The sequence below is a fragment of the Ovis aries genome, chromosome 23, assembly GCF_016772045.2.
Source record: "Ovis aries strain OAR_USU_Benz2616 breed Rambouillet chromosome 23, ARS-UI_Ramb_v3.0, whole genome shotgun sequence".
Taxonomy (NCBI): domain Eukaryota; kingdom Metazoa; phylum Chordata; class Mammalia; order Artiodactyla; family Bovidae; genus Ovis; species Ovis aries.
The window spans coordinates 50673145-50701110 of NC_056076.1; the positions used below are offsets into that span (position 1 = coordinate 50673145).

General features: G+C 42.4%; 1 pseudogene; it reads left to right on the forward strand.

Annotated features, from left to right (window-relative positions):
- Window positions 1-12080: 12080 nt before the first annotated feature.
- LOC101113189 (zinc finger and BTB domain-containing protein 6-like) lies at window positions 12081-27863 on the forward strand (annotated as a pseudogene).
- Window positions 27864-27966: the final 103 nt, after the last annotated feature.

The following is a 27966-nucleotide window of genomic DNA, read 5'->3' on the forward strand; positions in this document are numbered from 1 at the left end:
TGGTTTTTGGATTGTGTTTACTTTCCCCTCAATGTTGCATTTACAGTAGAATCTGGTAGATTTCCCAACTGACAAATGTGTAGGCATTTGATGACAATAAGAAAGACCTCAGTCACAGTTTGACCATCAGAACAATACATCCACATTCAGAAAGAAAGTGAAGTCGCTCAGTCGTGTCCGACTCTTTGCGACCCCATGGCCTGTAGCCTACCAGGCTCCTCTGTGTGATTTTCCAGGCAATAGTCCTGGAGTGGATTGCCGCTCCCTTCTTCAGGGGATCTTCCCAACCCAGGGCTCGAACCCAGGTCTCCCACATTGTAGACAGACGCTTTACAGTCTGAGCCACCAGGGAAGAAGTGCTCTGCAATGTGGGCTGGATTAGAAACCCAGGCTGTGGGACTTTCCCGGCAGCCCAGGGGTTAAGACTCTGCCTGCCGCTGCAAGTTCAATACTGGTGATACTGGTCAGGGGAATGAAGAGCCCACGTGTCATGGGATGGAGTAAAAAATTAAAAAAAAAAAAAAAAAAGGCAGAAAGAAAGCGATCCAGGCTATGACCGGGATGGTTGACCCTTCCTTGAGAGACTGGAGAAAATTACAGCAGTAGAGCGCTGTTTGTAATAGGCCGCAACAGATGCATTTCAACAACTCCATCTTTGATCCCACAACACCGACCTCCCACCATAGCTCCATCACAGTATTCCTGCACCTTTCCTGATATTGTTCATTTAATCCCTCCAGAAAAGAACAAAAGAAGTCAATTTGATCAACGCACATCTGTTTAGGAATCAAGTCTGTAGGCTTTAGGTTCTAGAGCAGCTGCTTCTCTTTCCTACTGGTCTCTGTTCCTTTGAGAAACGATACATTAGATGGTCCCCTGGAAGGAAGGGAAAAGGAGGTAACGAGCAAATCACCCAGTTTCACCCATTAGGATTTTTTTTTTTTTTGGTAGCTCTTAAGTTTGGGAGGGAAAGTTGACAATATCAACTAAAAGTCCATGTGCCCAGCTTTTTTTTTTTGGCTGTGCTGGGTCTTCACTGCTGCACTCGGGCCTTCTCTAGTTGTGGGGAGCAGGGGCTACTCCCTAGTTAGCGGTCCATGGGCTTCTCATTGCTGTGGCTTCTCTTGTTGCGGAGCACGGGCCCTAGGGCACGCGGGCTTCAGTAGTCGCAGCTCACGGCCTCTAGAGTGCAGGCTCAGCTGTTACGGCCCACAGTCTTAGTTGCTCCGAGGCATGGGAGATTCTTCCCTGTACTGGCAGGCAGATTCTTTACCACTGAGCCACCAGGGAAGCCCCCATGTGCCCTTTGATTTAGCAATTCTGTTGATCGTTGTTCACCCAGGGAAGAGATGATTTTTTGTAAATTAGAAAAAAAGAATTTCTTCCTCAAGTCGTTTTATGTTTATCTGCCAGAAAATTATAATAATAAGTATTTACAGTTGTGACATCCACCTGAAACTAACACAACCTTGTAAATCAACTATATGCCAATAAAAATTTTTAAATAAAATGAAAAATTAAAAAACTAAAGTTATGATGTCTACAAAGTGATTGGTGCCCATACAAAGGAATCACTTTGTGTAGAGTACAAGCTATACAGCTGTATACGGTAGCCCTTCCTGCGCGCATGCTCGGTGGCTTCAGTCATGTCCGACTCTTTGTGATTCCATGGACTGTAGCCTGTCAGGTTCCTCTGTCCATGGGGATTCTCCAAGCAAGAATACTGGAGTGGGTTGCTATGCCCTCCTCCAGGGGATCTTCCTGATCCTTGGATCAAACCAGGAAGGTTCTTTACCACTAGCGCCACCTGGAAGCTCACATTAACCCTGCTTATCTTATACATACATGCAAAGAACAACATCAGGATATATGTTAAAAAATGTTGATAGAAATTGTTTTTGTAATAACAAAAGGATTGTTGCGATGTCTATCAGTAGGGAACAGTTTAAATAAAAATTTGGGGCACATTTATATAATGGAATTCTAGGGAACCTTACAGAGGAAAAAAAGAGATTTATCAGTTCAGTTCAGTCGATCAGTCGTGTCTGACCCTTTGCAACCCCATGGACTGCAGCACACCAGGCCTCCCTGTCTATCACCAACTCTCGGAGTTTACTAAAACTCATGTCCATTGAGTCGGCGATGCCATCCAACCATCTCATCCTCTGTCGTCCCCTTCTCCTCCCACCTTCAGTCTTCCCCAGCATCAGGGTCTTTTCCAATGAGTCAGTTCTATGTGTGAGGTGGCCAAAGTATTGGAGTTTCAGCTTCAGCATCATTCCCTCCAAAGAAATCCCATGGCTGATCTCCTTCAGAATGGACTGATTGGATCTCCTTGCAGTCCAAGGAACTCTCAAGAGTCTTCTCCAACACCACAGTTCAAACGCATTAATTCTTCGGCGCTCAGCCTTCTTCACAGTCCAACTCTCACATCCATACATGACCACTGGAAAAGACATAGCTTTGACTAGACGGATCTTTGTTGGCAAAGTAATGTCTTTGCTTTTCAATGTCTCTGCCCTTCAAGATATATTACTAAGTAAAAAAAAAAGCAAGGTTCAGAGGAGAATATATTATATCTCAATGTTATAAAATTTTTAAAAGAAATCTGATATAGCCCTTTTTTTCTTCCAAGACACTCAAGAAATCATTAACCAGAGTCTCTTTGGATGAGAGTAACTGGGGGAAGAAGGAAGCTTTTAGTTCAAATGTATACCTTTATGTGTAGTTTGAATTTTTCTTACCAAATGTATTTATTGCTTTCAATTTTAAAAAAATCAACAGGGGTAATCAGAACAGAAAGTTATAGGTCCTTTAAATTTTTTATTTATTTTTTAAAAAGTTTGTTTATTTATTTGGCTACACTGGGTCTTAGTTGCATACATGGGATCCTCAGCTGCAGCTCCGTGAGTCCTCACTCCCTGACCAGGGATGTGACCGGAGCCCCCAGCACTGGGCGCTGGAGTCTTCGTCACTGGAACACCAGGGAAGTCCTTACAGATCTTTTTTAATTCTTGCGCTTTTGAGCATAAAAATATCTAAGAAACTTTTTTTAATTGCTGTGCACATCCTCCCATAGAATACATGTAAAAAATAAACTATGGGTTTTTTTAGTTTGTAAATATTGTTGTTAAATTTTTTTTTAGTAAAAGAAGTTCAATTTATAAATATTTAAGGTAACTTGAGAAATACATAGTAAAAAAGAGCACAAAGCCCAGTACAAAGATTTAGCTAATATGCAAACTCCATCTAAATTTGGCATATTCAATCTACTTAACTGATTTGCTTCACGTGGTAAATGTTTTTTGATAAAATTCAGCATTCCACCCCGGTTATCTTTGTCAAGGGCATAGATGTACCCCTCTGCCTCCAGTGATTTGTGTTGTCTCTTGTAGCAGTGGGGCTGAGGAGCAGGCGTGGGTAGGAAGCTGGTGGAGGAAAGGGAAGACAGAACCCTCTGCACCTCTTGCAGGGCATTTTCACCTCTCGCTTCGTGCCTCTGAAAACACAGACTAAACTCATGTATCTGTTAGACCACAAATACCTTTAATCATAGAACAAGAGCATCATTAATCTCGCTTTATTAATTCAGTTCTTGTTGGGTGTAAATTCAGCACTTCCTGAGTTGCCTGTCATTTAAAACCAAGGGACCTGGTAGAAAGCCGATAATTGTATGTCATTTCACTTTATAGTACAAAGTGGGCCTAGAAGAATCAGACGAGCTGTCTTTCTCCCTTTGATCTCTGGAAAAAAGAGAATTCTAATTGTTCCTCTCTATTTGTCCTTGAATTTAAAACTTTCTTAGAAGGGGAAAAAAAAAACAAACCTGAATTCATTATTACAAATTTTGTGCTAAGAGTTCACTCTTCCCAAATGAATATTTATTTAGGCTTCAGATACATAATTCCAAAAAGAAAAAGAGAAGGAAAAGAATGATTGTTCTTGGGTGAGCAGAAGTGACATTGAATATCATTAAGTAACATAGCAACCCCAACTCTAACAATGAAGTGACATTTCTTTTTTTTTTTTTTTAAGAAAGAACGATTTGTATTTCTTTTAAAAGTCTCTCCAGGGTGTAGGAGGAGAGCACACTGAATGCAATAATTTTTACAGAACATTTTTCTACTTTGGAGTTTTGTATCGTGAATCACCCATTTGTTCCAGCGTTAAGGGTATCAGACCTCAATTTTGATTACAAGTTACACACATTCTACGCATTGGAAAGTAAGTTTTGAATACTGAACTCCAGGGCAAGGTCTTCCCTCAACCCATTAATGTAACAAATACTCTTTCTACTTTGCTGAATTTCTGTTTGGAGACATTATTTAGAGCCCACTATTTATTTGCTGACCACGTTTGCCCTGTGTGTCCCCCGACTGTGTCATTAAACAAATATTTGTTCACTCAATAAACATTTATTGAGAGTCTCCTCTGTGCCAGACTGTCTGCTTAACACGAGGGTATAGGGAAGATGAAGATAAATATATAAATAAAAAGACATGATCCCCACCCGCTAAGAGGTCACAGGCTGGCAGGCTACGGGCTCTTCCATCCAACGCCCGTGTGGATGTTTTTTCCTGTGCATTTCGGGCCAGGACTGAAGTAAGGCCAACTTACACAGTAGGACAAAATTCTAGGAGCCGCTCACTCCCAGGGGTGAGCGAAGGCAGAGGGCACCCCCTGGCTGCCTGAGCTCCCTACGTGGCCTTTCCTCCTGTCCGCTGCCCTTCTCTCAGTTCACTGACACACCCATGCTTATCTCAGTCACTCCCCCCAAGCGTCTACACTCGGTGTCTGTTTGTCACGCCCAGGTTACCCTCCCAGTAACCATCCTTTGTTGAACCACTTCTTCCAGGCCTTGTTCAATCCCCACCTTGAACGTCCTTCCCAGGCCTAAGAGCCTGGTCAGTTTCTCCCCACTCATTTGCATTCCTGCAATGGCCTTTATCACCAGCCAACTTTTAAAAAAATAATTTTAATTGTTTTGGAGACACTGCCTTGGGAGAGACCCCTGGTCTTCTCCTTACTTATTGTTGTTCAGTTGCTCAGTCGTGTCTGACTCTCTGTGCCCCCGTGGACTGCAGCACCGCACGCTTGCCTGTCCTTCACCATCTCCTGGAGTTTGTTCACATTCATGTCCATTGGGTCGATGATGCTATCTAACCATCTCATGTTCTGCCACCCCCTTCTCTTTTTGCCTTCAATCTTTCCCAGCTTCAGTCTTGTTGTAAGTAATAAGTCTTTCATTTTCCCTGACAAAAAAAATTATTTTTAATTGAAGTATAGGGTTTTGTTTGTTTGGGGTTCTTTTTTATTTTGGCCATGCCACAGCTTGCGAGATCTGAGTTCTATACTGTATATATGGGCTTTCCAGGGGGTGCTAGTGGTAAAGAAACCAAACTGCCAATGCAGAAGACAGAAGACGGGAGACAGGTTCAGTCCCTGGGTTGGGAAGATCCCCTGGAGGAGGGCATGGCAACCCACTCCAGTATTCTTGCCTGGAGAATCCCATGGACGGAGAAGCCTGGTGGGCTACTGTCCACAGAGTCGCAGAGAGTTGGACACGACAATATATATAGTATATGTATAGTATATATATAAAGAGAGAATCTGAAAAAGAATATTCTTTTTCAGATTTTTTTTCATTATAGGTTATTGCAAGACTAACAGCAGCCTATTTGTATCCAAATTATTACCTAGGAAACTCTCTCCGCAACCTGGGGTCAGGTGCCCATGGAAAGCAAGGCTTGTGTTCCAGTCTTTGCAGACCTCACTCCAAACCTTCGGGACCCAGTGCACTGCTTTCCACAGGTGTGTGTCTTAGTCCACTCAGGCTGCTATAACAGATACCACTGACCAGGTGGCTTAATGACAGACACTTGTACTTCTCACGGTTCTCACAGTTCACAGGAGGCAGTGAAGCCCAAGGTGCCAGCAGCAGCAGCGGCTGGTGAGGGCTGGCCTCCTGGTTGGCAGACGGCTGGCTGTCTTCTTGCTGTGTTTTCACACAGAAGCAAGTTCTCTCTGAGCTCTCCTTCTTAAGCACACCAACCCCTTTCCTGAGGGCTCTGCTCTCTTGACCCAGTCACCTCGCAAAGGCCACACCTCCAAATACCATCACACTGGGAACTAAGTTTCAACATAAGGATTTAGCTGCTGCTAAGTCACTTCAGTCGGATCTGACTCTGTGCAACCCCATAGACGGCAGCCCACCAGGCTCCCCCGTCCCTGGGATTCTCCAGGCAAGAACACTGGAGTGGGTTGCCATTTCCTTCTCCAATGCATGAAAGTGAAAAGTGAAAGTGAAGTCGTTCAGTCATGTCAGACCCTCAGCGACCCCATGGACTGCAGCCTTCCAGGCTCCTCTCTCCATGGGATTTTCCAGGCAAGAGTACTGGAATGGGGTACCATTGCCTTCCCCTAAGGATTTACGGAGAAGCCCAAATAGTCAGTCCTATAAACCAGAGTTTTAGCAAATGACTCCTTTATTTATCTGATTCTTTACAATCTTCAGCACATTTTTAGGGTTTCTTTTTGCTTTAACGAAAGCAAACATTGATCTAAGGCATTCCCAGCACTTGAATTTAATTCTACAGAAGCAAGAAAGGAATTTTAAGAAGTTAGCTTGCTAGAAAAGAAAAAAATGTGTTTTTTTTTTTTTCCCTAGCAGCTAAATAAATGCAACAACAGATTAAGTAAATGAACATTTTGTTCAGCACTAATTTCCTCTGTGTGGCAGGGAGGGAGTAAATTGGTTAGGACAAAATAGGCTTTCTATTTATGGTGTAAGAGATGGCTACTGGGTGAAGGTCTAGGGGCTACTATTGAATGGCTTCTAATAAAGAATCACCCTGGTGACCCTCTTCAAATTGGGCAACAATCACAAGATCTTCTCTTTCCTGGTGATGATAATGTGTTGTGGAAGAGAACTGGATGCAGCCAATTTTGTAAGCAGCGTTTTCTATGTATTGCTAAGGCACACCACTCCCTTATTGTAGGAAACACCACACACATGCACAGATGGTCATCTAAGCACATGAGCTAAAGTGCTTCTCAAGATGGTGCCCTTCATGTGCTATGTTTAAAGTGGATAGCGACCGTAGACCTACTATATAGCAGAGGGAACTCTGCTGAATGTTATATGGCAGCCTGAATGGGAGGGGAGTTTGGGGAATAAAGGACACATGCATATGTAGGGCTGAGTCCCTTTGCTGTCCACCTGAAACTGTCACATTATTAATCAGCTGTACTCCAATATAAAATAAAAAGTTTAAAAAAAGAGATGATGTCCTGGGAGGAGTTAGTGGGCTGGGGCCCTTGGCATAGTTTTTACTAATGGCATTCGCTCTATCCAGGGGCATTTGATCTATCACAGTCCCACCTGAGCTTTTGTGAAATCCATCCTGAATCTGCCCAATCACTGGCCTCAAGAGTAGTCCTTCCCTCTTCTTGCTGTTGCCGTACACCAAGGGCCTGCCGGAGGAGATGTTTGTCTTCATGCGGTGACCATATAATGCAGTTTAATTTTGCTAATATAGTTCAGGCCGGCAAATTCAGAATACTGAATGGGAACGCCTATCTTTCTTGGAAGATCTTAGCTAACGCTTTCTATGGTCTGTGTTTCCTCCTTCCTCCCTCCCCATCCAGGCATCAATCCTCTTCCACCTTAGAGACGCAAAACTCAAAAGCAGCACCACTTGCTGAATGTAGAACAGAGCAGGGTGTCTCTAATCCACAATGACTTTACAACTGCCATCAGTATAGGTTTTGTCAACCAGGAGCGGTTCCAAATGCGGAAGCCCCAGGGCACATGCAGGAGACGTGCTCTGAAACGTGGGAACTTTGTAGCCGGAGGGTAAATAAAGGGAGACTCACACTCCTCCGTATATGTGTTTCTGAAATCAAGGAGATTTTTAAATTAGTTAATTGGAAATTTTAAAGGAAATAGGAATGAAGAATTGTCTATTTTTATCTACTTGAAAATTTTGACTTTAGGGCTTCCAAAAAGTATGGAGGGTCCTCAAAAAATTAAAACTATAACTACCAAACATATCTGTGAAACGGAAGCAGACTCACAGATAAAGAGAACAAATTTGTGATTGCCAAGGGGGACGTGGGATGGGAAGGGAAGGATTAGGAGTTTGGGATTAGTAGATGCAAACTATTATATACAGGATGGATAAACAACAAGGTCCTACTATAGAGCACAGGGAACTATATTCAATACTGTGTGATAAACCGTAATGGAAAAGAATAGAAAAAGGAGATCTATATATATAAATAATTGAACCATTTTGCTCTATAGCAAAAATTAACACAACATTGGAAATCAGCTATACTTGATAAGTTGTTTTAAATAAATAAAATCATTTTCATAAAGTTTACTTTTTCTTTTTTGTGGCTTTTATTTTTCCTGGATAAGTTAACTGTCTGTACTTTTCCTATTAATACCGTTCAAACCAGTTTGAACCAGTATCATTTAATCTTTCTAGAAACATATTGACAAAGCTCTTATTTTGTGTCTCATTCTGGGAATATAAAAATGGAGAAGAAACCATGTTTTTGGTCTACAAGCAGTTTATAATGTAGAAGAGACAGATTTATAAGCCAATAAGAAATTGGGTATCATACGTCTACCAGAGAATTATAAGGGTGGAGGACAGAAAGGCCAGAGTCATCAGTTCCTGATGAAATAGAGTCAGAATTTAAGAATCTGAGTCATTAACCTCAGAGACCTTTTCCAGAACTAGCATTTTCTGAATGGATTGTATCTTCAAGGACTCCTCAGATGCGCCTTCCCTTAATTAACAATGGCATATGTCAAAAGTCCTTTTTTTTTGTTTTGGTTGTATCGTGTCTTAGTTGAAGCACACAGGATTTTTTAGTTGAAGCATGAGAGATCTTGTTCCCTAACCAGGGATCAAACCTGGGCCTCCTGTACTGATCCAGCCCTCTTAACCACAGGATCATCAGGGAAATCCCTGTCATAAGCTCTTTAATAAAGTCTTATTAGTTGGGGAAACTCTTTGTGTTTTCAGTGATGACAGATTCATTTTTCATTGCCTATCTTGACGATCTCTGGTTTATAGAAAGATAGCCAAAGGGAAAATTTGAATTTCCAGTTTCCTTCAAGGTCAATGGGAAATCACTCACTTTTTTCCCTCCAGTCACTTGGCTCTCCTGACATACAACAGTACACAGCACTAGCAAGTGAGCCGGGATCTACTTGTGATCTCCAGCTTCTGAATTCGTTCCCTCAGCTTTTAGCTAAATATGGATGAAATTTAAAATTCACTGACTTCTTATATCAACCAGTGTTTTTAACCTGCAGATTGTGACTCATTAACAGGTCATGAAATCAGTTCAGTGGGTCTTAATCAGCTTTTATAGAAAGAAGCAGGATAGAAGAAAGCAAGATAGAAAACAGCAGGATGCATTTCATCATCAAGTAAGATAAAAATTGGTGAAACTTTTTATTCCCACTTGTGTGTGTGTGTGGCCACAACATAAAATGTATTTCTTACTGTCACAGGGAGAAAATTAAGCCACTAGACTCTAATCGAGACTCTAATCCTCATAAAGGCACTTACAACCATCTAGCAGATATCTGTTGAATCGACCTGATTTCTACGTGTGTTTGCAGATTTACTCAACAAACACTAAGTCTGTATGTGTATACGACATTGACCATCGAAACCCCTCATTTAAATTTTGTGAAAATGAAGGATGAGAGCAGGCTTTCAAAGATTAATCAGCTTCAGTAAATGCTCTTTTTTTTAAAGAATAAATCATTCTGTTTGCCAGGACTACTTGATAACCTTTAATCTGGCTGATATAAAATAGACCCTAAGGTCTCTAAACCATATATCCAGAACAGATCCTACAAAGCAGGAGCCCCTGAGAAAGAAAGAAAATAAAGTCGTTCAGTTGTGTCCAACTCTTTGAGACCCCAAGGACTGTAGCCTACCAGGTTCCTCCGTCCATGGAACTTTCCAGGCAAGAGTACTGGAGTGGGTTGCCATTTCCTTCTCCAGGGGATATTCCTGACCCTGGGATCGAACCTGGGTCTCCCTCATTGCAGGCAGACACTTTACCATCTGAGCCACCAGGGAAGCCCCTGGGTCATAAGCAAACAGAGCTTTCAGATCCTAATCTGTTCTGTGCTGGCCCAAACTGCTGCCTAACAGCCAATCCGAGCTGCTCAGCACACATTCCCCCAGCGTAGATGCTGTCTCAGGTACCGGTCCCTGGTGTTCTCTTTCACACCGTGATGCTGAGCACTGATTTTTTCTGGCTATGATGACCGCCCACCCCCATCGGCACTGCCACCATAGGCATCGCTCTTCCCGGGAGCCATAACCTCCTTGTCCCTTGGTGGGTGGAGCCACCACTATCCAGAATTCCCAGTGCCCACAACGGTCACAGGCTATACCCAGCTTGCAGATCTGGGCCAAGCCTGCAGGGGCCTGCACCATCCTATCTGCCCTTTTGTGCTTCCATCTCCCTGCTATGTGGGCTAGATCATCCTACAAATTCTTCAGTTCTCTGCCTGCTGGTCCAGGGGAGTGGGATAGGGTGCTGGGAGGAGACTGGGGGGAGGGGAGTTGTGGCAGGGGTATCTGGTGATGAATGCAGTCAGTAAGACTCAGCCTCTGACCTGCTTGCAGCCCAGTGGAGGGCATCGGACTGTGATGGTCCACAGATAATCTGAGCAACTTGGGGAGGTAGCAGGGGAGGATCGCAGAGGCCCCCTTGCCATCTCTACAGCAAAACAGAGTGCCCTTCAGCAGGACCTGTGCCCTTCAGCAAGACCAGAGCTCTGAGATTTCACAGCTGCTGCCACAGCCCATGTTCCAGCGCTTCCTGGAGCAGTGGCTTATCACGCCCCCTGTTCCCACCCCTGAAGGTCAGGCATGTTTCTCCCATCTAAGCGCCAAAGTTTCTTTTGTGGGGAGCATAGACGTGGCTCCACTGAGATAGAACACCAGAGCCTACTACCCAAACAGAATCTGCAAAAGGGTCCATTTTTGTGCCCTCTGTTTTCCCTGGTGGCTCGGTGGTAAAGAATCTGCCTGCAATGCAGGAGACTCGGGTTCGATCCCTAGGCAGGGAAGATCTCCCGGAGAAGAGGATGGCTACCCACTCCAGTATTCGTGCCAGGAGAATTCCATGGACAGAAGAGCCTGGCAGGCTACCGCCTACGGGTCGCAAAGAGTTGGACACGCTGAGCAACTATTTTTCCCAAATTCAAACATCACAGCAGCCTTGTCTGTGCCTTAGAGCAACGCAGAGTCCCAGCTTTCCAACGTAGACAGCTAATGAATGAAGCAACATAAAAATGAATGCTGAAACTCCCTTAAGGGGCTCCTCCTCACAAACTGAAGAGAAATTCTTGATCACTCCTGTGTGATCTGGAAGATCAATTGCATTCCAGAATCTTCTAGTTTAAAAAAGCAAGCCACCAGCAAGGAGTTTTTAATCTGCCATTTGTCTGGGTTTTGGCACTGCAGCAAAATGGCTAAATCTAGATCTGGGGTCAAATCCCAGCTTTGCCATTTAACATCACTTAACCCTCTAAGCCTCAGTTTCTCTCTCTATAAGATAGGGATAATTCCACAACCTACCATATTAGGTTGTTATGAGGATAGACTAAAAGAACCTATCTTAAGTACCAAGTATAGTATCTGGCACAAAGATAAACAGAGCAGGACCCCATGGTCCTTGGCCCCCATGTCCTCTGCCTGCCCTTCACAGTCTGTGAAAAACTTTAGCCAGTAAATAAGTTTAATCAAGGAAGTGAGAACATGCAGAAACAAAGGAAAAGAGTCAAAGGAGACCAAATAATAATAGTTCCGTCATTAAGCATAGTCAAGGACCTTGAGTTCCTTCTCAAGAGCTATAGATAATATCCTGAGCCATATCCTGTGAGCTGTCTCCTACCGAAACCAGCACCGGGAGAAGTGAGCTATGCGACGGCCGATTGCAGATGACATAAGCTGCCACAGTTCTGAGAACTGGCCTCAAGAAATGGAAGCAAACTGACCCTGAACTGAAGATTAACTGTATGTAAAACAATCGAGATGACGCTGGTCAGACAGCTGATGACCAATTTCAAGATGACTGTCAGAGCTGACTGAGCTATTTCTGCTTGTAGACCTCTCTGTCTGTCTACAAACGCCCTAGCCCACTGATCGTCAGTTGTGGGGAGTCAGCCTTTGGACAGGATGGCTTTCCCTGTTTGCCAGCATCCAAAATAAAGCAAACTTTCCTCTCCACTAAACTTGTCCCACTATTGGCTTTTGAACAGCTGCGTGGCCAGACCACACTTTCAATTACAATAGGAAACAATAAATGTTCATTGTTGTTGTTACAATTATTAGCAATTATGAGAACTGGTGACAGAGTAGGATAAGGTAATTCAGACTAAGACAGATGATAGAGAGTTTATAGACATGTGTCCTTATTTCAAAGCAGAAATTAAATTTACTGTATTTCAGTGTATCCTACTTGTTTGCTTGTACACATGCCAAAACCAAAGAGACACAGCACATCATACAGTGGAAAGAACATGGACTTCAGAGTCAGACTGTGCTCACATCCCTGTCTTTTACTTCCTGAGACATTTGGGCAAATTATCTAACCTCTCTGAGCCTCAGTGTGCATGCGTGCATAGTCGCTCAGTCACGTCCAACTCTTCGCGACGCCATGGACGATATAGCCTTCCAGGCTCCTCTTTCCATCAGATTTTTTCAGGCAAGAACACTGGAGCAGGTTGTCATTTCCTCCTCCAGGGAACTTCCTGACCCAGGGATTGAACCCATGTTTCCTGCCTCTCCTGCATTGCAGGCGGATTGTTTTGCTCCTGAGTCTTCAGGGAAGCCCCGAGTGTCACTGCATTCATCTACAAAATGGAGTCATAATAAACTTGTAGGATTGTACTGAGGATTTTAAAAAAACCCTTTCTTCTCCGTCTCTCGCAGGCTGACACTCTCTCCCATGTGCACAAACAATTCTTACCCTACAGGAGTCCTTATCACGTTGTACCATATTATCTCCCCTACCATAGTGTAAACATCTTGATTGGAGTGAGCCTGTTTTGTTTGCCTTTAATCTCTGGTATTTAGTGAGGTTCTTGGACATAGCTGGTGCCCGGCAAAAGTTTGCTAGCTGATTGAATGAATCACTGAAAATGGCAGAAAAATACAGTTGATAGGAAAACTAAATTCGTTTACTCCCCATATTCTGGAACAAGCTTAGTAGCTCTTTCATAAGTGATTTGTGTTGTATGCTGAGATTTTTCTCACTGTAGTAGATGTAATCTGATTCGTGCTTCATCTAAATCTTCACGGCATCCCACTATATTCCCATGTCCTCTGGGTTCTGTGTTATCTGACCTTGCTTCTAAACTTTCTGCTGAATGGAAATCTTTTCTTAAATTATCATTATACAAATAACACACAGTCACGAAAAATCATAAGTTTGGAAAAGTTAAACTAAAAATAAAACTAAAACACTCCAAATTCTACCAACAAATTATTATTAATATTTTAGGTATAATCTTCTAAGATTTTTTTACACAACCTTATTGAACTACAACTCATTGCATTCTTGTATTAGCATTAGTTTGTATTACTAATTGTATTATTGTATTAGTTTGCTAGGACAAGATATCAGTTAGGGTTCTCCAGTGAAACAGCAAAGGGTGTGTGTGCGCGTGTGTGTGTGAGAGAGAGACAGAAAGAGAGAGATTTGTTGATTAATTTTAAGGAATCATCTCACACGATTGTGGAGGTGCAAGTCCAAAACTGACAAGGCAGGCCGACAGGCTGGAGATCTGGGGAAGAACTCCAGCCCAAACATGGCCTTCTGGCAGAACTCCTTGCTCAGGAAGGTCAGTCTTTTGTTCTATTAATGCTTTGATTGACTGGATGAGACTCACCCACATTAGGGAGGGTAAACAGCTTCACTCAAAGTCCACCATTCAAATATTCATCTCATTCAAAAACGCTTTGACAGAAAAGTCCAAATAATGTTTGACCAAATATATGGGTACTGGCCGTCCTGCCAAGCTGACACTTAAAAGTAACCTTTGCAGGAAGCCATGACAAAATATCACAACCTGGGTGGCTTAAAGAATAGGAATTACTTTCTCACAAATCTGGAGGGTATAAGTCTAAGATTAAGGTGTTAGCAGGGTTTTTTTCTGAGGCCACTCTCCTTGGCTTACAGATGACCGTCTTCTCCCTGGATCTCCATATGGTCTTTCCTCTGTGTGTCTGTGTCTTAATTTCCTCTTCTTAAATAGACACCAGTCATATTGGACAAGGCTTCATCCTAGTGACCTCTTTTTAAATGAGCTGCTTCTTTAAAGACCCTCTCTCCAAATATAGTCACATTATGAAGGGCTGAGGGTTAAGATCTCAACAAATGGACTTTGAGGGGGACATAATTCAGCCTGTAATGGTACCATTTTGAAACTGAGCAGGACCTTGTGGGGCCCTCCTGGTACAGAAAGACTTTCTGGGTCCCCTGTTTCTCATTGGCAAAGAAAAGGCTTCAGCCTCCTAGACCTTCCCTGAGTACCAAAAGGCAGATTCAAGGCATGTGAAAGGCATGTGAAAAATTCACATGCCCTGCAGCCTTCCCTTAATATTTCGCCTATAAAAGTCTTCCTGGAAAACCATCAGGGTGTTTGAACTTTTTGAGCATGAGCTACCCATTCTCCATGGTTAGCCCTGCGATAAACATTTCTCTTCTCCAGACTCCAACAATTTTGGTTTGCCTGGCCTCATGGTGCATCTGACACATGAATTTGCATTCAGCAACAATTCAGTTCACTCACTGAAACTGTATAATTCAATGTTTTGGGTTTTTTTTTTAACATATTCACAGAGTTGTACAACTGAACTCTGGTCCACTCACTTGTTGCACAGCAAAGTCAATGAGCTGATACTGGATTGTAGTGAAGGAGAGTACAGCATTTATTTGTAGGGCACCAAAAAGCCCAGACACCCTGAGATAAATTTCAGGGAGGGTGTTTTTGAATTAATTAATTTATTTATTTGGCTGCACCAGGTCTTAGTTGCAGCTTGTGGAATCTAGTTCCCTGACGAGGGATTGAACCTAGGCCCCCTGCACTGGGAGCTCAGTCTTAATCACTGGACTGCCAGGGAGAAGGGGAGGACAGAGGGTGAGATGGTTGGGGGTTTTTAAAGGCAGCATTTGGAGTGAAGTTTGCAGCTCATGGACTTCCTTCTGATGGGTTGGTAGTGAAGTAATGGGGTGATATTTGGGGAATGATAACCATCATCCCTCATTCTTCATGAAAAAGAAGATAACCTTTTTCTTCTAGTTGGTCTGGGGTCTACATGCTTCTGGTCAGTAAATAGTCACCATCCTCCACTTGGGGGGGGGGGTCTTAGTTTCTGCAGAACAGCTCAAGGATATGTATCATATTGTTATGTATACCCCTCAAGGTGGAACTAGGACTCTATTTCATTGCCGAATGATTGTCATTTCTCTTCTTTTGTTCAACTGCTTTTCTTTGGTTCTGTGTTCCTTCACTTTCCTAATTAGTAACAGACGTGCCTGCTCTTTGGAACTCAGGGAAGTACTGGGAAACTAAAACCTTTTCCCTACAAACGAGAAACAGAGGGACTTTTCTATCTGGGAAGGCTCCACAGGGTCCTGTTTGGTTTCACAACCATCACCGTAATCAAATATAGAACAGTTTTTATCACCCCTGAAAGAATTCCCATACCCATTAATAATTACTCCCCATTCACCATCCCCAGTAGAGGAAGGATCTAAAGCTCTATTCATAATTAAGGAAACGGAGGCCTGGAGATTAGTCCAGGGCTAGAATCTAGCTGAGAAAAACCACAGGGCTTCCTCCCAGGGAGGAATTTGAGATACTGATAGACAGCCACCTGTTCCGTAATACTCATTTTTCTAAGTGCCAATATTCCCAAGAATATTAGTTCCTAAGAACTAATATTCCCAAGAATTTTTCCATCTGTCAGTAAATCCCACGGCTATCCCAGCTGTATGATTGTGGAGCTAGATATCTGCTTCTTGTACTCATGTTCATCAGGGTGTTACAGTCTTTTCTTTAAGCATCTGGTTTATCCCCTCTTAGAAGCAGGTACAAAGTGCCCTTCTCAGAGAGTAAAGAGCCATCCAAGTCTGAAGCACAAGCTACCCACATACCTAGGGTTTAGTTCATAACATGGATGTTAGCAAAAAAAAAAAAAACCACCATGATATTAATTGTTCAGAAGCGTTGCCACAATATCCCCACTTGGAAAAGGCAGCCAATTAGTTCTCTTTACATTCTTTAGAAAGGTAAATGGGAAATGCCACAATAAATTATGTCATGGGTTACACAGTTTTTTGGTTGAAAAACAAAATACAAGAAAGGGGAATTTCCCCTATAATTATGTGCATCCCTAAAATGCTAGTTTCTTTAGACTTTTTGTCAGTTTTCCTTACTAACGTGACTTCAAGCACTGCACTTAGCAGCCCCCTCAAACTTCTAGCCCCATAGGCTTTAACCATTATCTTCAAAGACTTGCAGTCTAAAGATTCCCACCTAGTACACTACTGTTTTATAAAACAAATAAAGACAAATGAGTAAAATTATTCTGGGGTGATGGGGTCTCTATAAAAGAAAGCATGGTAGGAGACAAGTTTATATACTCTGTCCACAGTACTCTGTCCACAGTGGGGTGGGGTAGGTACTAGATTGCAAAATAGCATAATAAACCCAGAATCAGCTCTGGTTTGATGGCCAAACTAGGCTAGGGCCAGATTCCTATCAGTGAGCTAGGCTTATATACACTTGCTTGGACTTTGCTTTGCAGTGTAAAGATATTTCAGTCCTAAAATCTGATCTCTGGCCCAATAACACTTTTTTTTTAATGACCATGTGGCAAGCAAGACTTTAGTTCCCCTACCAGGGATTGAACCCCTCCACATTGGAAGCTTGGGGTCCCAACCACTGGACTACCAGGGAAGTCCCATCAATTTTGAATCAAAAGTCAGAGCATGGTCAAAGTTGCAGATATACTCCTGTTTCCATTCAGGCCCCTTCTAGCATGACAAGCCAGTCCATACCTAAATCTCCAGCTCTTCAGGTCCAAGAATAGAACTGGAAACGTGCACCGCCCTTGATGTAGAAAAAGACCGGGATTCTACAAAGGTATACAAACTCTGCCCAGTCATATACCTCTCTCTCAGCCAAAACAAAGACAGAGCTTGTCAATTTTTGAGATGTAATCAAAAAGGATAATCCAGAATTTACATGCAGATTACGTGTTTGCTTCTCTATAATGTAATTATCTAATAGTAATAAAATAAGCTACCATTAGCAGCATTAATTGACTTTCATATGAACTCACTGAAATATAGGACCCTGAATGTACAGACAGATCCAAGTCAACAAGGAGAAGTACTAGGTCCCAGAGTTTCTTCCCCTCAACTTAGGGAAAAAGGTTTCTTTCCCAACACCCCTAGCTTTGTTGTAATTCCATTACCCATTTCTTAGTCACTTAAAATTCCAAAAGAAGTACCTTTGACCCACTTTTCTTTCTTTTGTGGTCCAAATCCCTTTAGTCATCAATTTCCAAGCATTATTTCCTTGAAAAGTCTGACATCCTCCCTTTTTCGGTCCTCAGCCAGGGCAGGTCCTCAGTAACTACATGCTGCTCATGTCTTGCCCTAACTCCTCCCCATCTCATCTGCTTGATACATCCATACCAGAACCCCTGTAATGCCATCTTCATTGAGTCATTCCTCAGCACAAACACATACAGTGGTGGCCCCCTGGCACCTCCAACTTCAGCCTATAATCCCCTACCAGGTTTTTGAAGTCCCTCACAAACAAGATTCCTCCGCTAGACTTGCTACTCCTGGATGGCAAGGCTGGTCTTAATGATCCCCCATTGTAACACAGAGTATGCAGGGAGTAAATTCCAGCCAAATGAACCACCAACAAACCTTGAGTAGGTCATATCACCCATTTGACTATAATTACTGGGACAGAGAGTTAATGAGTAGTGTGGATGTTTTGCGTTTATACAGGTGAGAAAGCACAGGAAGGGCATTTTGACAGGTCAGTACTTTGCCTGGTCTTGTAAGTGCTTGCAATCCTTCTCTTGAGTGCAGAACAATAAAACACAATTATTTCATGAGTACTTTTAAATGGTAGTATAGGCTCAGAAGAATTGATGTCAAATATTTCTTAAAGTTGACTGCAATGTGGTGATTTATAGGAATAATATATGTTTGGTCTTCATCCACAGCTCCCCAAACCCTTGGAATTTCCTGATAATTAAGAGCAATGGGATATTTGGTCTCTTGTCTTCTGCTCCTGAAAATACTTCAGGGAAGTTGACATTTAGGGACTGGTTAGCATGGGACTGGTTGCCAGGAAAACTGACCATGAGTTTAGAGGGTTGGAACTTTCAGTACCACCCCCATCTCCACTCCACGTTTCTCATTTCTGTGGAACATGGAGGGGTCAGAGGTTGAATCAGTTGCCTTTAGTCAATGATTTAGTCAAGCATGGTAATGTAATGAAGTCTCCATAAAACCCCAAAAAGGACAGCTTCTTGATTGATTTTGGGGGAGCTTTCATGTTGGGGAACCAAAAAACTTCTGTGTCCCCTGAGCCAGACCCTAAACACATCCATCACAGAAGCTCCTTTGTTCAGGACTTCTCCTTACGTATTTTTTTATCTGGCTGTTGATTCATGCCCTTTAATATCCTTTTATAATAAACTGGCACTTTAGCAAGTGAAATGTTTCTCTGAGTTTTGTGAACCATTCTGGCAAATTAATGGAACCCCAGGAGGGGGTTGCAGGAAACTCTGATGTATGGCCGATCGGTTAGAAGCGCAGGTAACAACCTGGATTTGCTCCTGCCCCTGAAGCAGGGGGCAAGCTTGTGGGAATGAGCCCTTAACCTGGTTGAATCTTATTTTATCTCCAGGTAAGACAGTGTCAGAACTGAGTTGAATTGCAGGACACCCTGCTGCCATCCACGACTTGCTTGTTGGTGTGGGGAAGCCTCCAAGGACTCTGCGCGGAACTGGGTCCAGAAACCCTCTTCATTTACTGTACAGAACTTGAGGCTGTGGTGAAAACCCTGTCTGACCACAGAACATTGTTTTATTTGATCACGTACCCTTTCACACAAATCAGATATACTATAAATAGCACCATTTGAAAATATAAAAATAAAAGAACACATCACTGGGGAGGTCGCTTAACATTTCTAGACCTCAGATTCCTTATCTGTAAAATGAGTTTGTACAAACCAGATGATCTCTGTGTTCCCTTCAGTTTTGATGTTATTTTATTTCATATGCTAGACAACCATCTTCTGCTCCATAAATTAGTAAGTTAATTAGTTTGAGCATTTAGTTTTAAGAGCACACAGACCAGTAAATTCCTGTATCTGCACTGTATTTCTATGGAATATTCAGAGGGTTGGAAACTTTATTTTGATAAGGAAGGAGGTGTTTTTTTTTTTTTAATTTTGAGCACCACCATGCTGCCAATCATTACCATCATATCATTTTAAGAAGACATTTTAAAGCCAAAAATTTAGTCTCTGGATAAAAGATAAACTTTATGTTTAAAACATTTACATTATTTTTAAAAACTCATTGCAACCTCTATTTGCTCATTTCACCACAGACTAAGGAAAACTTAGTCACAGACGGATATCTGTTATCATCCTGACATCATTTCTTTTCCTCTGTGTGACCTAGCATGTATTAAATCCAGCTTCCCCATCTGCACATAAGGGTACAAATAAATCCACCATTTCATCATCCATAAATATAAAATATAAAATTTTGGCATTGGAAGATGTATTAAATAGAAGAACCAAAAGACATATTCCACCCCAATGTTTATAGCTGCACTATTTACAATAGCCAAGGTATGAAAGCAACCCAAACGCCTATCAACAGATGAATGGATAAAGATGTGGTATTACGCTGGTGTAAAGGTAATTATGGTTTTGAACCTGAATTTAAAATCATTATAACTAGGCTCAAACACACTTTATTAATCAAAATAGGAACCATTACAATCAACACATTTTTGCCAACAAGAAAGAAGTTTGTTTATTCCTGTAGCAAAAAATCCATGCTTCAGGATTCAATGAACTCTTGGAAAGTATTTTCTGTGTGGAAAATGTGGAAGCATTTTCCCTGAAAAAAGTTGTTGAGATGCTTGAAGAAGTGGTGGTCAGTTGGCAAGAGGTCAGGTAAACATGGCAGATGAGGCAAGCCTTGTAGCCCAATTTGTTCAATTTTTGAAACACTGATTTGCGATGTGCAGTTGAGAATTGTCATGGAGAAGAATTGGGCCCTTTCTGTTGACCAATGCTGGCTGCAGACCTGCAGTTTTTGGTGAAGCTCATCCATTTGCTGAGTATACTTCTCAGATGTAATGGTCTCGCTGGGATTCAGAAAGCTGTAGTGGATCAGGCCAACAGCAGACCATCAAACAGTGCCCATGACTGTTTTTGGCATAAGCTTGGCTTTGGGAAGTGCTTTGGTGTTTCTTGGTCCAACCACTGAGCTGGTGGCCACCAGTTGTCATATAAAATCTGCTTTTTGTTGCACGTAACAATCCAGTCCAGAAATGGTCTGTTGCTGTTGCATAGAATAAGAGAGGATGAGACCTCAAAACGACAATTTTTTTGATTTGTGGCCAGCTCATGCAGCACCTGCTTATGGAGCTTTTTCACCTTTCCAATTCACTTCAAATGCTAAACGACCTTAGGACGGTCGATGTTGAGTTCTTCAGCAACTTCTCGTGTAGTTGTTCGAGGACCACCTTCACTGACTGTTTCCAGTTGGTCATTGTCAACTTCCAATGGCTGGCCACCACACTTCTCATTTTCAAGGCTTTCATCTCCTTTGCCAAACTGCTTGAACCACTACTGCACTGTATACTTCTTAGCAGTTCCTGGGTCAAATGCATAGTTGATGTTGTGATTTGTCTCCCCTGCTTTATGACCCATTTTGAACTTGAATTTAAAAAATTGCTCGAATTTTCTTTTTGTCTAATATCATTTCCATAGTCTAATATATATATATATAAAAGAAATAGCAAGTAATAATTCATTAGCAAAAAAATAAAGCAAAAAAGTGCATTAAAATCATGTATGACATAACCACATTTATTTAAGAATGTATTCCAATATCAAATGGCAAATTTCAACAATGCAAAACTGAAATTATTTTTGCACCAACTTAACATGTATACAATGGAATATCACTCAGCCATAAAAAATGAAACAATGCCTTTGCAGCAACATGGATAAATCTGAGACTATTAAGCTTAGTGAAATAAACTACTGCATGATATCACTTACATGTGGAATCTAAAAAAATAATACAAACAATTATATATGCAAAATAGGCTCACAGATGTAGGAAAAAATTAGTGGTAACCAAAGGGAAGAGAGGGACAGGCAAATTAGGAGTATGGGATTAAGTGATATAAACTACTGTATATAAATAGATAAGCAACAAGAATACAGAACAAAGAATTACAGCCACTATCTTGTGATACACTTTTTTTTTTTAGCTATAATGAGTAGATTACTGCCTCACAAAGTCTATCATCGAGGTCCTGTTACAGCAGCCTCTGGAAACTCATTTCTTTCTAACCTGCAGCTGATACAGAAAAAAAGGAGGATGTATTCTGTCCATCAGCATAATCGGAGACAGTGGAGACCGTGTTCCAGCCGCAGTGGCTGCCGACAGACTGGACACCTGCATGTGATGAAGGGACGGGGTTCCAGGAGGAGCTGAGAGGTGCATTACGTGTTCAGATTTGAAAGGCATCAAACCACCCCTCCAGCTATAAAAGCACGTTTGAAAACCATGACATTATCTTTTAGAGTAAAAAATAAATTATTCAGTCACTCAGTCATGTCCGTCTCTTCATGACCCCATGGACTGTAGACGGCCAGGCTCCTCTGTCCATGGGATTTCCCAGGCAAGAATACTGGGGTGGGTTGCCATTTCCTTCTCCATTGTGATAGGTTCAAAGAGAGTAAACCTTTCTTACAGAGTTAACTCTGTAAAAATACTGAATCACTGTGCTCACACCTAAAACTAATATGATGTTATAAGTCAACAATGTTTCAATTAAAAAAAAAACAAGAAGTAAGGTTAATTGGGCCCACCCACCCATTAGAGGGTGTTCGAATTCTTTCTGGTGCACCACTAACAGCTATCTAAACAGACAGTTGGCAACTGGGCTGTTCTTGGATTCCCAAAGTGAGAATGGAACCATAACTATGGACAACACTGAAAAACGCTCATTTACCATCAGCTTCCCTTTTACAAATCCCACATCTGCTTTCCGCACTCTGAAAAGAGACTGAGGAACATAAACACGGTTAAGTGTATGCATTCGATATAACACAGATAGAAGGCCCCATCTGTACATGTTTCAGTTCAGTTCAGTCCAGTCACCCAGTCGTGTCCAGCTCTTTGCGACCCCATGAACTGCAGCACGCCAGGCCTCCCTGTCCATCACCAACTCCTGGAGCTTGCTCAAACTTATGTCCTTCAAGTCGGTGATACCTTCCAGCCATCTCATCCTCTGTCGTCCCCTTCTCCTCCTGCCCTCAATCTTCCCCAGCATCAGGGTCTTTTCAAATGAGTCAGCTCTTCGCATCAGGTGGCCAAAGTACTGGAGTTTCAGCTTCAGCATCAGTCCTTCCAATGAATATTCAGGACTGATTTCCTTTAGGATGGACTTGTTGGATCTCCTTGCAGTCCAAGGGACTCAAGAGTCTTCTCCAACACCACAGTTCAAATGCATCAATTCTTCGGCGCTCAGCTTTCTTTATAGCACACCTCTCACAACCATACATGACTATTGGAAAAACCATAGCTTTGATTAGACAGACCTTTGTCGGTAAAGTAATGTCTCTGCTTTTTAATATGCTGTTTAGGTTGGTCACAGCTTTTCTTCCAAGGAGCAAGTGTGATCTGCAGTGATTTTGGAGCCCAAAAAATAAAGTCTCTCACTGTTTGCCCATCTATTTGCCGTGAAGTGACAGGACCGGATGCCATGATCTTCTTTTTTTTGAATATTGAGTTTTAAGCCAGCTTTTTCACTCTCCTCTTTCACTTTCATCAAGAGGCTCTTTAGTTCCTCTTCACTTTCTGCCATAAGGATGGTGTCATCTGTGTATCTGAGGTTATTGATATTTCTCCCAGCAATCTTGATTCCAGCTTGCACTTCATCCCGCCTGGCATTTTGCATGATGTACTCTGCATATACGTTAAATAAGCAGGGTGACAATATACAGCCTTGACCTACTCCTTTCTCGATTTGGAACCAGTCTGTTGTTTCATGACCAGTTCTAACTGTTGCTTTTTGACTGGCACACAGAATTCTCAGGAGGCAGGTAAGTGGTCTGGGATCCCATCTCCTGAAGAATTTTCCACGGTTTGTTGTGATCCACACAGTCCATGTTTCACTTGTCTCTAATTTTCAAGGCTTAATTCAAATGTCCTCCCCCTCCAGGAAGTCTTCCCCACTCCTTCCAGCCAGAAGCAATCTGCCCTTTTTTGAACTTCCTCAGTCTTGTCTCATACTATTTTACCTCACTTTTCAGTTTCTTCCAACTTTGTATTTAGTATTATAGTGCTGTGCTATGCAAGTTGCTCAGTTGTGTCCAATTCTGTGCGACCCCCTGGACTGTAGCCCACCAGGCTCCTCTGTCCATGGGATTTTCCAGGCAAGAGTACTGGAGTGGGTTGCCATGCCCTCCTCCAGGGGACCTTCCCCATCCAGGGATCGAAACTGCATCTCTTAAGTCTCCTGCATTAGCAGGCAGGGTTGTTTTTTTTTTACCACTAGCACTACCTGAATATTATAATAAAAGATGTAGAAAAAATCTTACTTGCTCTAGTCAGTTGTAAAGTCCTTGGTATTGAGAATAAAGTCTTTGGACTTCGTGTGTGCTGCTGCTGCTGCTAAGTCGCTTCAGTCATGTCCAACTCTGCGTGACCCCATAGATGGCAGCCCACCAGGCTCCCTCGTCCCTGGGATTCTCCAGGCAAGAACACTGGAGTGGATTGCCATTTCCTTCTCCAATGCAGAAAAGTGAAGTCGCTCAGTTGTGTCCAACTCTTAGTAGTTGGGCACAGTTAGCTGAAGATCCTACAGGATGGATTCTCAGTAAACTCAGGGAAAAATGAAGCAAGGGAAGAAGAAGGAAAAAACAAAAACAACGAACAAACAAACCTTTAAGTCTTTAAGTTAAAGGCGAGGACTTTCTACCTGGAGAAGTCCTCTAAGGGAGTATTCAAGAGAAAGTGAAGAAGCAGAAAAGGAAAGAGAGCTGGGTTAAAAAGCCAACAGATAAGTGAAAGGGATTATGTCTAAACAAACAAGGGGCAGAGGAAGTCGGGGAGAGGGATGCAGCTGGGAACATTTTCTTTATGGAAGATACTTTGTTTCATGATCTTCTCTTCTCTCTCCTCCTGCCTTTGGAGTCCACTTGCTCAATGTGTTGACCTGCTACCAGAAAGAAGTTAGAGTTAGGCATGTATACGGGATAACTGCAGACAGGCTTGCACTCTGAGAAGCCAAGTTAATTCCTTCCCTAGAATGTAAGGACTACTCCTCTGAGAGCAATCAACTGACTGACTCAGGAATTTTTCTCCACTGCCTATGAGCAGATTCGTTCCTACAAGGAAATCACTGGAACATCTTGTTCAGCCAAATCATTTCTTCTTCAACAAAGTCCAAGCCAGTTCTCACAATGCCAGGCTGTCCCTTGCTCACCCGGGACATTGTCTGGATAAATCATCTTAGTCTGAATCAGCGGGGAGTGGGGCAGAACCTTCTGTCTTAGATAGAGGCTAATCACCCACATACCTCTGTGTGATCATCCTTGCCAACTCAGACCTATATTCATTTAACACTAGCTTCGTTTCGACCATTGAGCCCATCAGTTCAGATTTGGTCTTAGAGCCAGCACCTCAGACTCAAATGTCCAGAACAGAACACTTTGCCTTTTCACACATCCTTTGCTTTTCTTCCTGATTCCTCAAGCCTTGATTTAACATCACTCTCCTAGGTCAGGAAGCCTTCAGATCTATCTACTAACCAGCCCTAAAGGCTCTTTCTCTCTTGGGCCTAATCAGATGCCAGGATCTCCACCCATCTCTGCTGTAAACTCCAGGGATAAAGCCAGAGTTCCCCTCCTTATGCAAAAGTTGCCACTGAAGCCAAAATTAAGTTTAAAAAAAAAAGGAAAAAGAAAAAAAAAATCACACCTACCATATAGCACTGGGAACTATACTCAGTATCATACAATCTACAGTGGAAAAGAATCTGAGAAGAAGTATATATATATATATATATATATACACACATATTTACCTGTCTATATATCTGAATCACTTTACTGTATACCTGAAACTAACACATTATAAATCAACTCAGTTCAGTCGTTCAGTCATGTCCAACTCTTTGCAAACCCATGAACTGCAGCACGCCAGGCTTCCCTGTCCATCACTAACTCCCCGAGCTTGCTCAGACTCATGTCCATTGAGTCAGTGATGTCTCCAACCGTCTCATCCTCTGTTGTCCCCTTCTCCTCCCGCCTTCAATCTTTCCCAGCATCAGTTCTTCATATCAGGTGGCCAAAGTATTGCAGCTTCAGCTTCAGCATCAATTCTACCTCAGTTAAAAAAAAAAAAGATGATGACTATTTACACCATACAAAACTTAAACATACAAAACAAAGCTTAATCAGTTTTCCTAGGAAGAGTTTTATAGCCACTCCCTGCACAGGAACACTAGCTATCTATAAATAAACTGCATAGTTTACAGTGTTCAAAAGTCACAGCCTTAGGGAGCTCCCAGGCTCTGTTTCTAGAGGCAAAGCTCACCACCCAGGCCCTTCCTCTGGCTGGATCCTCACCCCAGGAGTGGACAGGACTCACAGAATAGTTGAGCTGTCCTCTATCAAGAAGCGGTTTGCATTTCTAAGACTCTCCTGTTCCATGTCTCTGATCAAAGAGTGATCACTTTCCATTTTCTTAGGTCTATTTTCTTAGCTAACTAGTTTTAAAATTTGGAATAATTCCTCCATCTCCCACAAAACTGCAAGCTCTATCCTCTATCCCTTCCTTTCCATTCCATCCCCATTGTCCTGGTTTAGGTTCTCTTAACATTAATAGGTTCACTAGTTTAGCTCATCCCTCTGCCCTCCTAACTGATTACTTGATCTCTGATATCATCCCAGCATGATATTTCTGAAGCACATTTTCATTATGTGACTACTTTCACTCCATCCAGGTATGACCTCTTCTAAAAGTTTCAGCAACTCCATTGCTTGCAGAACAAGGACAAGATTACTGAGCAAGGCTTCCACATTTGAGCCCCAATCCGGAGAAGGCAATGGCGACCCACTCCAGTACTCTTGCCTGGAAAATCCCATGGACAGAGGAGCCTGGTGGGCTGCAGTCCATGGGGTCTCGAAGAGTCGGACATGACTGAGCGACTTCACTTTCACTTTTCACTTTTCACTTTCATGCATTGGAGAAGGAAATGGCAACCCACTCCAGTGTTCTTGCCTGGAGAATCCCAGGGACAGGGAAGCCTGGTGGGCTGCCGTCTATGGGGTCGCACAGAGTCAGACACGACTGAAGTGACTTAGCAGCAGAGCTGCCACTCTTACATTCTCATAGTCTACATTCTGGCTATTGGAACAAGATCTAAGATTTCAAATCTATCTCTCTGTCTGGAATACATTTTTACTTATCAAAGTCCTAGCAATCATTTACACAAAACCCTGCACATGGGTGTTCTATAGAAACTTTATTCATAACCAGGGAATCTGGTTATGAACCAGGGCTCTGACTACGGGGTCCTTTCTCTCCTACCAGTGGGGTCATGAAATATTACTGGCTTTTAATCTGTTTTCCAGATATAAGGAAACCTCTTCCTTCAAACTCATTATGACTCACAGCAACTTGGTAAATTGTAACTTTGTAGGTAAAATCGTGAGATCATTGAAATTTCACAAGATAGTCCTGTAAACAGAGATTTCCATGTTAAAGAAGAGGAAAGCAACGTTTTACAGTCTACAGTAGAAAGCCTGACAGCAGGGAGAGAGAAGAAATGAGATCACCAGAGCTGTCTTCAGTAGACATGGGTTTTAAAGACAACGAAATTCGTATCCTCCATGTGGAATCTATCAGTACTGGGGGTGTAGAAAATGGAAAGTTTTCACAGCCTTGTACCTCTTCAAAAGCAAGCATGTATGTCCCAGAAACACAGCGTTCACTGATCAATTCTACAGTTGAGAGCAGAGTGGCAGAAGTTCCTGGGAATCAAGATCAAGGCTTAATTTGTGAGAACACTGAAGGAAGTCATGGTCCAGTGAACGAGATTCAGGATCTAGAGGACGCTTTTTCCCTGAGGCACCAGTGCCCCCAGTGCCCTCGAGGGTTTCTTCACGTTGAGAACTATCTGTGCCACCTTAAGAAGCATAAACTGTTCTTGTGCTTACAGTGCGGGAAAACATTCACACAAAAGAAAAGTCTCAACAGGCACATTCGAGGGCACACGGGCATACGGCCCTTTCAGTGTTCTGTGTGCCTGAAGACATTTACTGCGAAAAGCACACTTCAGGACCACTTGAATATACACAGTGGGGATCGGCCATACAAATGCCACTGTTGTGACATGGATTTCAAGCACAAATCTGCCCTCAAAAAGCATTTAACCTCTCTCCATAGCAGAAGCAGTGGTGAAAAACTAGCCAGGCATGATCTGGAAAGGCAAAACCTACTGTAACTAGAACCACACCTTGTTATGTAAGCTGTATATCATTCTGTTGGGCAAGTCTTTCTATAGAAATGCAGCATTTGACATATTGCATTTCCACCCCCATCTTTAGATCTT